The sequence below is a fragment of the Carettochelys insculpta genome, chromosome 7 (assembly GCF_033958435.1).
Source record: "Carettochelys insculpta isolate YL-2023 chromosome 7, ASM3395843v1, whole genome shotgun sequence".
Classification (NCBI taxonomy): domain Eukaryota; kingdom Metazoa; phylum Chordata; order Testudines; family Carettochelyidae; genus Carettochelys; species Carettochelys insculpta.
The window spans coordinates 326,436-330,521 of NC_134143.1; the positions used below are offsets into that span (position 1 = coordinate 326,436).

The window sequence follows — 4,086 nt, forward strand, 5'->3', positions numbered from 1 at the left end:
GAGCTGCTGCTAGTGGGAGGTGAACCTGCTTTACCCCCACTGCGCCACCCCATGGCTGCACCAAAGTGTGATATGCCCCAATCTACGCTGCTGCACAAGGGATACTTCAGCTACCCAAAGCACTGCAGCCCCTGGAGGGTTTGCTGGAGGCAAAGGACTGTATAAGCAGAGTCCCTGACCCTGTACATCAGGTCTGGCATCCCCAGGGCCTCTCTGTTCCCTTCCAGCATGGCCCACACAGCACAGAAGGAACACAGGGCTGAGACTGGGGACTCAGGTGCCCGGCTGCCGTTGCAATGAATGGAATGAAACGGGAAATGCTGAGGTGCCCTATGCAGCAGTGCAGTCAGCATGTGGGTAAGGACGGCCCTGCCACCGGATACTTAGCTGGCAGAGAGCAGTCTAGAGCTCTGATAGGAGGAGACACCAGCACGCACATGTGGTGAGGCTGGCCAGCCTGTTGGAAAGGGGCTTTGGCCATCTCCATCCCTCCCCTCGCTTGGCTACTTACTTCATAGGGTGTCATAAGCAGGAGGGAGAAAACTTGCTCTTCTTGGCCTCTGAGGATAGGACAAGAGGCAATGGTCTTAAGCTGCAGCAGGGGAGGTTTAGGCTGGACATTAGGAAAACGTTCCTAAGTGTCAGGGTGGTCAAACACTGGAATAAATTTCCTGCGGAGGTTGTAGATTCTCCATCTCTGGAGATATTTAAGAACAGGTTACAGAGCTGTCTCTCAAGGATGGTTTAGATGGTACTTGGTCCTGCCATTGGGGCAGGGGGCTGGACTCGATGGCCTCTCAAAGTCCCTTCCAGTCCTAGTGTCCTATGATTCTATCACTGATTCACCTGACTGAGAAGCACTTGGGCCCTGGACACAGCCTGACCAGCCTTTCCCCATCCCAGGAGATGAGGTTGATCACAAGGTTCTTGTCCAGTCCTCATGGTGTTGACCTGACGGACAAAATTCTTGCGGTCCAAATACACCCCACCGGGGCAGGGTCTCCAGCCCATGAGGCAGAGGAAGGCTTAATAGTCACCACCTCTACAAAAGGGACAGGCTTCCAAGTGGGTCTGGAGCAGGGGAGGCTGGGGCTTGCCTGGACACAGCTTCCCAAAACACAAAGCCAGCCCCCCAGAAGCTCACAATGCACCACACACTACCCCAGGAAGGGGCAGCAGGAGCACCCTGCCAAGTGGCACCTGCCCTCCACAGCAGCTCCAGTGGTTTTCTCTGCTCTCCATTTCCTCCCCAGTTCTGCTGGCCTCAAAGCTCGAGGAATCAGGGAAGTCATAAACACAGGAGACCACTGCCCCAGCCAGTCATGGCCCCCAGCACTTCTGCACAGGTTGTTGTGGAACTCTGCAAATCCTCTTCAGAGACATTCAAGTGTCTAAGTGTCTGGCTGTACTACACAAATTAGTTCAGAGATGTTAAGGGTGGTGGGACCTCATTCCTCTGCTGGGGTGGGATGCTCAGCAGGGTCAGGTACGTACCCTACAGGGCCAACACCTCCGTGCCATGGGGCGGGGGCACCAGACATGACCTGGAGCCCACACACCCCCAGGGGACCCCGACCCGCAACTGCCCAGCCACAGCACGGTCCCAGGATGGCGGCATGGCCAACAGCACCCTGCTCAAATTGCCACACATTCTGGGTGCACATGGCCCAGCTCAAAGACCCACCTGGCCCTGTGTGAGCCAGGGCTGCCCATTGCAACAGCCTGTGCCTGGAGCAAGAAGCTGGGACTTGGGGCATGTGCCTCAGTGCTGTGAGCTGCACCCCAGAAAGTCCCTTGCTGCACTGCAGAGCTTGTCTACATGAGCCGGTGGCATCAACTCAGTTCCATTCTTATTACAGCAGCCCGGAGGCTTTCCAATTCAGGCGGCCTGGATTCCCCCTCTGCCAGCTGCCATCTCCTCCTGGGAGCCACAGATCTGATCCCAGGGCAACAGGCAAATCCCCTGGGACCATATCCCAGCCCCAGCTCCCTGCGTGGGGCAGACACAGCAGGGCTCACACTCAGCAGAAGAGCCGCCCTTGGCCCCAGCACACACTGTCTGTGCTGCCCAGGGAGTGAATTGCACTAAGGGAGCCTGTGAAGCGAAGGGGCCTCACCACAGACCTGCAGCCCTCGCCAGTGCAGACGTGTGGTGCCCCTCACTCCTGACCTACAGCCCCATCAGCCCTGGGAAGCCTCTTACTCATGACTTGCAGCCCCTACCAGCCCAGCTCTGTGGTGCCCCTCACTTCCCACACGCTGTCCGGATACGGGGCCTGAGGGCACCTCTGAGCTGGGCCCCCAGTGCCAGTCCCGTCTACACAGCTCCACACTCCCTGCAGGTGAGTGACTGTTGTGAAGAGGATCCAAAGGGCAGCTGGTCCCTTTGAGAGGAGTCTGGGCCAGGGCTCCCTGTGGGATCTCCTGGAAAAGCCAAGAGCCCCTGGGAGGCCATTGACTGGCTGCCAAGTCCCCGGCCCTGCTCAAAGGTTTCACACAGGGAAAGCTGTAAAGTCAGCCCCACCCCCGGGGCACAGGGATTTGCACTGGGCTGGTAACAGAGCAAAGGGGTTGTGTGGAGGGTCACAAGTGGGACTGAAGGGCAGAAGGAGACAGAAAGGCAAAATGTTCTTCTCGTTACGCTGCATCAAACACTCCCCCCTGACGAGCTCCAGCTGGGGCAGCACAGCCCATCCCCCCTCCGTGAGAGACAGGAGATAACTGTGCCCCACAGCTGGGCCCTCCTCGCCCCACCCCTGGGGTGTGAACAGGGAGAAAGGAGGGAGTGGGGAGCACAGAGTGAAAGTGAGGGGGGGACTCAGGCTGGGGGAGCAAAGGAGGGGCAGGACTCCAGGCTCTGCTGGTGGGATCCTGCACCATGGCTTAGCTGGCTAAAGCACTTGTCTAGTAAACAGGAGATCCTGGGTTCAACTCCCAGTGGTGCCTTGCTGCACATCTGTGGCAATGTTTTCCTCCATCTGTCTGGGGAACAGAAGAGCTCTCCCTTAGCAATCCCAGCCGTTGCTGGGGAAGGTGAAGGCTGATGGGAGAGGGGCATTGGAAAGCCTCCACTCACAGACTAGAGCTCAGGCAAAGTCAGCTGGAACTGATGTTTGGAAGGTGACTCCTCTGGCTGCAAGAAGAGAGGCTGATCCTCCCAGCTCTGGGGCTCTGTGCCCTGTCTGGGCAGGGCAGGAGAGGGAGAGTTACTCTCCTCTCACATCCCTTTGTCATTGACAAAACCCAAACGAGTGAGGAGAAAAGTCCCAGAGAGGCTCTGTGGCTCCCCTGGCCATGGAGATGAGGAAAGCAGCACCCAGTGGTGCCTGACCAAATATTTCTGGCTGCCTCTCACCTGCTTTGCAGCACCTCTGGGCTGTGCTGGAGAGTTCAGAGCTGCAGGAGGCAGCTGCCGTCCTTCTGGAGGAAGAAGTAACAGACACTGACAGGTGGACGGCTGAGGTGGCTGCAGAGGGGGCCTGGGGAGCATGGGAGGAACCCCAAAGCCCTTTGTCTATTACTAAGGCAGGGAGGTGACACCCTTGATTCTTGTTATTCACCACCAGGTCTGTGCAGCCCAGTGCTCAGCACTAAGTCCTGGGCCACGGAGCACGAGGGAATCCCGGTCACAGTGTGTGCTGCCTCGTGGCCCTCTCCAGACAGGTCAGTGCTAACCAGCTCCTGCAGCACATTTGTAACACATACACAGTTGCCTGAGCCGGCAGGAGCTACGTTCTGCCCTGTCTGCAGGAGCAGCTCCTGCCCCAGCCCTGCCACTGCAGAGACACCCCACGCTAGTGAGCGACAGGGAGAGTCTCACTCCCAGGTGCACACACCCAGCTCTGCCCCCCAGTGGTAATTCCCCCTCCCCCAGCTGCCCCCAGTGCTGAACTGATGCACCCGCACTGCCTGGGAGCAGCCTGGGACCCCTCCTATGGCTTCCCTTTGCTTCCCCCTCAAAATGTCCTTGACACAACAGGGCTATGCGCACTCCTGCCCCTGCAGTGCTGCTTCCTGGGGTGAGCAGGGCCTGTCCCCAAGGCTGGCTCAGGGGCCCTGGTCTCTCCCAGCAGCTGGGCCGGGCTG

The 4,086-nt window shown here is 58.5% G+C and overlaps 1 non-coding gene across 1 annotated transcript; it reads left to right on the plus strand.

The window, feature by feature from the left end:
- The first annotated feature begins 2,872 nt into the window (after positions 1-2,872).
- TRNAT-AGU (transfer RNA threonine (anticodon AGU)) lies at positions 2,873-2,946 on the plus strand. Its single transcript has one exon. It is a non-coding gene; the product is annotated as a tRNA-Thr (tRNA).
- Positions 2,947-4,086: the final 1,140 nt, after the last annotated feature.